Source organism: Vigna angularis, chromosome 5 (assembly GCF_016808095.1).
Source record: "Vigna angularis cultivar LongXiaoDou No.4 chromosome 5, ASM1680809v1, whole genome shotgun sequence".
Classification (NCBI taxonomy): domain Eukaryota; kingdom Viridiplantae; phylum Streptophyta; class Magnoliopsida; order Fabales; family Fabaceae; genus Vigna; species Vigna angularis.
The window spans coordinates 34,598,935-34,608,967 of record NC_068974.1 but is presented as its reverse complement, the minus strand read 5'-3'; positions in this window follow the sequence as shown (position 1 = coordinate 34,608,967).

The window sequence follows — 10,033 nt, the reverse complement described above, 5'->3', positions numbered from 1 at the left end:
TTTTTTTAGTTTGACCATGAGTTAAACTACTTTGACTTTCACTTTATCTCGATCTCACCCTTTATTGAATATTTGCTCTCCACTTGTATAAGTAAAACATGTTAATATATAAATAAATTCCAATTTCAAAATTGTATTTAATGTTTCCATTTTTAAAAAAATCGTTTATACTTTTAGAATTATATATAATAAATATGATTAAGAGTAATTTTAAAAAGGTATCCTTAAACCTAAGCTTCATTTTTAATATATGTAAAATTAGTTAATTTTGTTTATATTTAAGTCTAGAGGAGGTAAAATAATTTTAACATCCTTCAATTGGTTTAAAATAATCAATTTTTACAATTTTTTTAAAATAATCAATTTAGTGTTTAAATTTTTTTGGTAGTTTTAAACTTTTTATTACTATTAATTTACTAAGTGTGAGATACTTCTTGTGTACCATTTGACGTACGACAGTTCTAAATACTATAGCTAACTGACAATAAAACTATTTGGGAAAAAAAGTATATATGTATCAAAATTAATCATTGTAAGAAAATAAAAGTAAATGTTATAATATTTATAGCAACTAAACACTCATAAAAGTTTAAATCAAAAATTATAAGAGTAAAATCTTAGTAAATACTTTTATTAATTGAAAACGTTGATTTCATTAAACTTTTAGTAGATATTTATATATTCCCACTTTTGTGTTTTCTTTTTGTTTCGTATAAGTTGTTAGGAATATATTGTAAATTATTGATACTAATTGTGATGATTCATTATAACATACTTGAATGATGTTTTAATAGTTTTTTTCTTGATTAAAAAGAGGAAAAAAATTAATTTTCTAAACAACATATTAAAAAAATAAGAAATGATATATATATATATATACATATATATATACATATATATATATATATATATATATATATATATATACATATATATATATATATATATATTTGAATTTAGTAATATTTGGACATTTACTTAGTTGCATATTTAGGAAAGCAACTGAATTTTCAAATTTCAACTACTAATAGGATCTCTAATATGAAAAATTTACAAATAGAATCTCTAATATAAAAAATTTACAAATATATAGCATCTCTAATATAAATTTTTTTCAAAACTTCACGAGTGAGTTTTATGATGTTATATCATTTAAAAAAAATAAACTAAGTATTCCTTTAATTATAAGGTTTTGCAAAATAATTTTGCATTTGTATGATATATTTTATATAATAATAATTTGTAGAACATTAAAAGTGCATTTTGTACGCTATAATGTAGTCCTAATCAAACTGATAGTATATATGAATATTGTGAAATAATTTTTCCGTAAATCTTGCAGTTTGCCCCCAACACTTTCTTTTTACACAGAACAATAAAGTTTGAATTAAAAAGTGTAGGTATAAACAATCTAAATTTTTTATTACTAGGTTTTAACACCCTTTGTGTATCATTGTCTAGCTTCAAATGATTGATCACGTGAACCATAACCTTAAATTAGTATTCTTTCACGTGTTAATCATTGTGTCAATGTACATTTACAAGTATACAATATTCCCTTTTATTCCATTGTGCTTTCTTACTACAAAAAATAAAATTAACGATAGATAAAATCTATATGCAATAGTAAACTTTTCTTCATAAATGAAAATTATTGACAGGAGAAGTGATGACTAAAAGTTTGTAAATGAAAATGTTTATATTGATCAATTTTATTGATAAAAAAATTGTTAATTATTATTGATTATACATTAACAAAAAAAAAAAGGAGATTTTTATCATTATAAATTTTATGTCAATAGTAAAATTTGACTGATAAAAATGTATATGACATTTTTGTATATATATCAACGTGAAACAATCTTTTAACATACGTTAATTTTCTGTTTAACATTAGTTTTAGGCTCAACAAATATTAAATAATGTCAAATTATCTTATCACTACGTTAAACGAAGAATTAACATCTAATAATCAGTGAATTAACGTTAATTAGTCTTTTAAAATTTTATAAAACAGCATCAATTCTTACTTTTCTATTCATTGTTTGGAGGAAACCTCACCAAAGTATATTGATATATTTTAGTGATAGATATTTCTCCATCAATAATTATGCAATTTCTTATATTGTCTATTTATAACAATTTACAATATGACAAGATGAACATATGTAATTTGCAACATTATCACATAAATATGCATACTATTATGTTGTCGATACGTTAAAAAAAAAAACTCTTTTCATCACAAGTTTTCTTTAACCTATAATATTCGAGATTGATCCATTTTTACAGTGGTTATGGAGCAAAGTAACTCTCTATTAAGTAAATTATTGCATTGTTAATTTTTGAGTGAAAACATGGTTAGAGAAAAGATAGACGCATATAGATTGATATATATATATATATATGTACAAATGGATAGAACAGAAATGGACATGGACATAACCTAAAGTTTTAAAAAAAGAATCATGCAATTTTCAGAGGAAGTTGGTTTGGTCCACATCAAAAGTAGGGATATACATACAGATTGAACCAAAATGATTTTTCTCTTTTCGTGTGCAAATATCAAACCTATATAACCTATAAAAGAATCAAACCATTTTGTTTTCTTGCTTTTCAAATTCCCCCGACAATATATATCTCACTCTTTGTTTAAAGTATACATATAAGTTAACTTTCAACGCCTTAGCATTAATGTTGTGTACATTTACATGTCATGGTTAAGATCGTGTTGGTCATCATGTGTTCCTCAAATATAATCTATAAGATATGTGTTAATATTCTCACAAAAGCAATTCAAGAGTGATTCAATCGATTTTCTTTTAATATATATAAGGATATGAATTTAATTTATAATTATAAAACCAGTTTAGTAATATTAAATTAATATATGTTTCGGTTTATGGAGTCATGGTTAAGTATTTTTCTATCACTAATCTTTAAGTTTTAAGTTTAGGTTAAGATTTTGTCTTCAGTCCTCTCTCTACCGTTCAGTCAAGTTGAGTGCTACATGCAGAAAACACTCAGATGCTCAAGTCAGTGTTTGTTTTAATGCTGTATTAATAAAATGCATAGTAAAAATAACCAACTAGTTGAATATCAAACTTGTATTTATAGATTTTGGGATGAGTTTCTGATTAATGCTTAACCTAATTGCAACCCGAATAATAATGACTTGACTTAGGGTTAATGTAATCATTTTTATTATCAATATTGTTTGTAGTCTAATTGACCAGTTCACTAATAATTTTGTACAAGACTAATAGATTTATTGATTGTTTTGTCCGTGACTATTTATTTATAAAAGATAGTATATATTATATTACAAATTGAATTTTAAGTATATTTCTAACATATTAATGATATAACTTGTATTTAATATATCTAATAAAATTTATTAAAATAGACTTAATTAATTTTTATATTATATTAATAAATAAATTTCAAATCTAAATCACTTTTATAAGATGAAATTCACTCTGATATTTACAATCACATTAACGTTTATCTTTAAACTATTTAAGTTTTTATTTAAAACAATATAATAGTTTTAAACATTAACTAAAGCGCACACACATTTTTTTTAAATCGTGTCAATGCATGATAGCACGACATATTGTATTTGAAGTCAAAGTCTGACTTTTAATTATTAAAAGTGGTGTGAAATGTTCAAGTTTAAGGAATCTTTTGCATGTGGATATGTTGAGCATTTAAGTAACATTCTTTCACTTTAAAATCCTTCTTTTGTATTGAAATCCACTTTGTAATTTCTTTACTAATGAAAAACGGTTATAATACCTATCATTCTAACTTCCAATTATATATTGCTGTTTTATTAACTATAAAAAATAAAAATAAAAAAAGTTTCCACTGTTCCTTGCTAGTGTGCCTTCTAGAAAAAAAAAGCATCTTTAAATACAATGCTTAATTCATTATTTAATGGTACTATATTTGTCTATATATGCTATAAAATGGTATGTTTTTTTTTTCAAAAATCTATGTCAGTGTGTAAACCCCTTTTCTTTAGTTATCTTCCATATTACTGTGAAATCGATACTTGATAACTTTTATTTACGAAATAAATATGTGTTTTTTTTAATATTGATTTTACAAATTTTAAAAATGATTATTTTAGTCTTAAATATGGTAAACAAAATATGTTTATACAATTAAAAATTACAACATTTTAGATAATTATAGTTGAAGTATAATTATAATCTCATTTTCAATAACAAAGATAATAATCTTCAATTTCATATTTTTATTATATTATATTACAAACTATTTAGACATAAACTATTCGATAGTGTGTCACTTCAACAATTCAACGTGTCATTCATATAAAACATTAATAACTAGTAATGTCTATGTAGAGCATTAGTTATATTTAAAACTTAAAATTATTATTGTAAATCTCTCAAAAATCATATATTATGTATCAAAACCAAACCACTTTGGATATTCTTTCAAAAAACCACATCTCTTACACAAAATTCAAAACGTTGTAATCGAATCACATCCATATTATCAATCCTAAAGTTCTGTAAATTAAATTTATTTATTTATTTTTACAATTTATTTAACCAAACTCCAGCTCCCAAAATTACTGTTAAAAAAATAAAAATAAAAATGTATATATACATAAAAGACTTAATTAACAATCTCAACATATCGGTATGCTCATATACTAACAAGTATTATTTTTACTTAAATCACATGCAAGACATATAAATCTTTTAAATAATATTATCTCAACAAAACAAAACTAACGCAAAAATAACTTGCGATCAGACGTTTCTACAAAGACATATATAAGATAAAATCAAATTTATTTATAAAATGAAAAAATAAAACAGTTGAAGTAATATCGAAAAATTTTAAATTTAGAAAGAAAGTGATTTTATATAAATTAAACTTTATGTTTATAATTGTTAAAACTCAATTATAAAATATTACAACTTTATTTAATTAAATCACTTTCTTTTTTTGATAGATGGATAAATGGTTGATCCTTGTACACTAAAAACATGTATGATATTTCTTAGACATATCATTATTGTTAAAATGTCATTAAACTTTTAAAAAATATATATAGTTAAAGTTTCTCTCTCTAAAACTTAATTTGTGACTTATCCCTGATAATAATATAATTAGTTGATATTATATTCAAATGGTTTTATTTAATGTTATGAAAAACACTTTAAGATTATAATTTCATTTTTTTTCTATTTAAATAAAATGAGATTCTAAAAAATAAATTTAAGATTATAATGTTATGCAAAACACACTTTATAATAAACTTCAAATTTAAGTGAGTTTTATAAAATTAATTTATAAGACTTAGTTGATGTATTTCTTACATCAAAATATATATATTTCATTATAAACAAATAGTGATTTTTAAGTTTAATTTAATTTTACATTTCTAAGTTTATCATATCAAGGTGAGTTTTAAAAAAAAAATTATATATATAAAGAAAAATATCAGATAGTATCATAAATACTAAAAAACAAAAAGTATGTAGAGTTAAAAGAAAAAAGGTGAAACTATGGTTTGAAAGAAAGAAAAGATAGGTTAGTATTTAAGAAAAAAGTGAATGGAATTAAAGGGTAAAGAGCTAAAAACTTGAAGAATAAAGAAAAGTGATGGTAGTAAAATGAGAAGAAACATAATTACAAAGTGATGGTAATGATTGTTGTTGGTTTCACGAAAATTAAGGATAGTTAGGATGAGGTGGTGCACGTGGGAGCAGATAGGAAGAGAAGGAGGAGAGACAGTAAAATCCCCCGTGGTTTTCTCTCAACTCTTTTTGGTTTTTATAAACAAATAAACCACACACCTCTTAACCTAACCTAACCTAAGATTGTGTTACAGACACTGACATCTTTCTTTTCCACAGTACTATCCTCATCACTTTATTAAAGTCATGCCATCATCATGCCATGTCATGCCATCCATCCATTGCACTCTTCTTACAAAGAGAAAGACAGTTTTGTCTCTTTGTCTATGTGTTCCTTATCTTCGCATCAGTTCCATTAACGACTACTTTCTACCATTCTTCTTATAACTAATATTACCACTACTAATATCTATACAAATATTATCAAACATTTTTACTTTCAACTTAACTCAATAGTTTCATAAAACTAGCTTGTTTATAATTTTTATTTATATATTATAAATTGATATTATATATAATATTTTGTAATTTTAGTTTTTCATTCTAAAACTGTTTCCTTTTTGTTTATGAGATAACAAACAAATAATGAAATCTCTTTATATTTGAACTGAGAGGGTACAAGAACCCTCAAATTTGTTTCAGATTTATTAGGTACAATGAATTTCTTTTGCTAATTTAACTAAAAATCGAGGTAAAAAAAATAAAAAATGAAGAAAGATATTGATGGATTGAATAGGATGTTGGAGAGGCTAATGATGGTCACTTTCCAGTCATTCACTGCACTGCACTACAATACACACTGATAATAATAATAATAATAAATAATATTAGTAATTTCTCTTTCTCTGTAATCAATGGACACTGTCTCCTCCATTGATTTTGTCTTTTGCTTCTCAATGAGCAGCTTTTCCATGTTTCTTTTTTAGTCTTATTAACCGCCCGCATTCATCGTACCCCCTATCACATGTCCATGTCTTCCCTCCCACACTCTTTTTTATGTCCAAAAGGACCACTATTTACATCCATTTTTCATTTCACCCCTTTTTTCCAATTCAATTAAACATGCCATTTTCACTACCTCATATAAAAAAAGTAAACTTTAAAACATGGTGAATTAAATTTTTATTTTTTTAAGAAATATATTAGTAACTCTCAAATGGGTTGGTTTGAAACATAAAGTAAGAATATGTTAATAAATGTTAAAAATATATAGTTTATGAAGAAAAAGTGAAAAAAGAAAATATTAAAGAAGGGTGGGGGATGGTGAGTAGATGGTGCATTAGTGTGTGTCTATAAGGATTGTATGGTATGAAAAGGTGGCCTAGGGTTGCTTAGTTCCAAAAAGCAAAGGGTTTTGGTGGGTCCAAAACAGGGGACAAAGGGTATCCCATGATCACTGACCTGCGATTGGGGCATCACCTACAGCTACTACAACCAAGTGCTTTTCTCAAAGTGAGTTTGGGAAAATCATTAAGCACAAAAATTATAAACAAAATAAAGGTCTACCTAGTCATTCATTATCATTTTGGGATATTAAATACTCGTTTCAGGAGGCATAATTATAGATCTAAGATTTCAATTCAGGTTTAGATTTCTTTTCAGATCTTTCATTATCATCAATCCTCATAAGCTTATCTTAATCACACCAACCGCACCTACTAATCTTCTCTCTCTAATCTCACAACTTATATAAAAATACTCATAAAATTCTTCCATTAGCTTCTCCAATGTAACGCTGTATAGGTTCATTATAATTAAAATAATAATATTTTCACAATATTTTTTTATAACATTTTAACACTATTTATGTTGTGTGATTAGTCTATGTTGGTGTTTATGATTATTATTATTGATTGAAAAATAATTTTGAACCGGTCACAAAATAACACGTAAACGATGTTAAAATGTTGTCAAGAAAATATTATTATCCTTATAATTAACCATTATAAGTAAATGTTACCATAAAGAAACATATTATATAAAAGAATTCACCAGGTTAAAAATAATTCAAGTCTAAGTTTCATAACAAAATTAAAAATTATATAAAATAAAGAATATAAATTTTGTTAATTTTTTTTATGTACATTGAATTTATATTACATTTATATAACTTCTGGGTAGCTATGTTTCGGTAAAAAAAAAAGACAATATTCATATAAAATTTAAGAATAACTATTTTTTAATATATATATATATATATATATATATATATATATATATATATATATATATATATATATATATATATATTTGTTTTCCAAATTTTCATAAAAGACGTATTTTTCTCTTTTACTAAACTGCATTTTTCATATATTTTCATATATGTCATTAGATTTGAATGACTTTCTCCATCTTTTTCTCTTCTTTCTTCCTAAAACAAACAGTATTAGAACAAATTTTGGGTGTAAGATTATATTGCAGTATAAACTTTTTGGCCAAAAATGATTAAACACAAAAACACCCAACAAGACAAAAGAATATTTTTGAGATCCGAGAATAAGTGGAATTGAAATTAGGACTTATAATAAGAATCAAATAACCATCTTATGATAATATTTATAAATATTGTACATTTTAGGCTGATCCTTCATTATATATATCTAGTTTCTAATATAAAAGGCTGACTCTCAAAAGTTGATGAGAAATTAATAATGAGACCTACAAAATATCAACTATTATGCCTAAAAGTCTAACTACATGCATTTGTCTAATTACATCTAGAGAATTTTATGTCCAAATTATATGCAAATAAATTAATAGAGTAAAAATAAATGTTAAAAATGTAAAAAGAAAAGTACATGTCTTTAAAGTTGCACACAGAAAGTAAAGGTTTAACATTGATATGTCTCTAATTTATCAATTAATTTTTGTCAAAAATATCTATTCCTTGAAAATACTCAATGGAAAGGCACTTATAAAAGCCCAATATGCTAAAAGAAGTGCATCATATTGGTGTCTAACCAAAACCTCCACTAATTAAATAATAATACTTATAATTATATATATATATATATATATAAAGAAAATAACTATTTTTTATACATAAATTATGACAACCCGCTTTAATTAAATAATCATGTCATTATAATGATTATCACAATTATATAGTTCTTGTTATTATTTAATTAGTTTAATTGAAAATCTTATCTCATAATTTATTCTTATCATAGCTTAGGTTAAATTTTAATTTGGCTAACAAAAATTTAAAGTATTTAATTTGTTAAGAAATTTGTAGAAGTTTTTGTTAGATATATTTCATGAAAATATTTTTCAAAGGTTTTTGAGATTTAACAAATAAAAAATTAAATCAATTTTGTTTATAGAATATGTTTGATAAAGTGTTGATCATTTTCTTATGTCTAGCCATATCATATGTATTGAATGGGATTATAAGAATTTTGTTACATGAACTTTTACCGTCATAAATTTAAAATTTAAATTATTGATGAATAATTTTGTAGTAATTAGTATATTAGTAAGTTCTGTCAATAAATTAAAATTTATATAATCAATAAATATTTTCATTGATAATATATTAAATGATTTATTTTGTTAGTAAATTTGAAAACTGTTATTAGTATGTAGAATTATTGAATATACAGGAATATTTAATTTTTTTTAAAGCAATTAAGATAATATATATAAAGGAGATAGATGAGGAAAAACAGAGTTGGTAATGTGTCATTTCTTTGACAAGTTATTGTTTGGAACAGGAAGGAAGGTTGCTGAGTTGCAAATGAACCTAACCCACAAGTGATGGGTCGAGGATGTCGGAAAGTACTATGTCGAAGGTAACAAAGCCGACCTAGACATCAAGCTCTGCTATCCTTGATGGCCCAAACATGCTTCTTAATCAATTTCTTTTCTGGAATCTCACTTCAACCATCAAAAATGCACCCACACATGCCTCACCACTCTTTTCTCAGTCTTTTCTACCAACTAAACCTACATCTCAATAATTTCATTATTAATCAACCTTATTTTTTCTTTACATATTCATTCTAAAAAAATAAATCAACCTAATTCAAAACATTTTATATCTATATCAATATAACCATTATACGTATTATACGTTAAATATTTTATTACCATTACAAAAACTAGTTAATACAATTAAAAAATTAATTATTATAAAGTTATAGTAATAAAAATAAAATTTCAATTAAATTCTAAGTTTTTTATAAATTTAAATATTATTTAATTTTTATTTAAAAAATGTATTCTATTAGGTGTTAAACATTGTTATATTTTTAATTAAGTATCTAACTTTTTGTTAACAACTGAAGTTGTGTGGTCGTTATTTGATATTGTCATTGTTTAAATATTTCTACGTGTAATAATAAAGATGACAT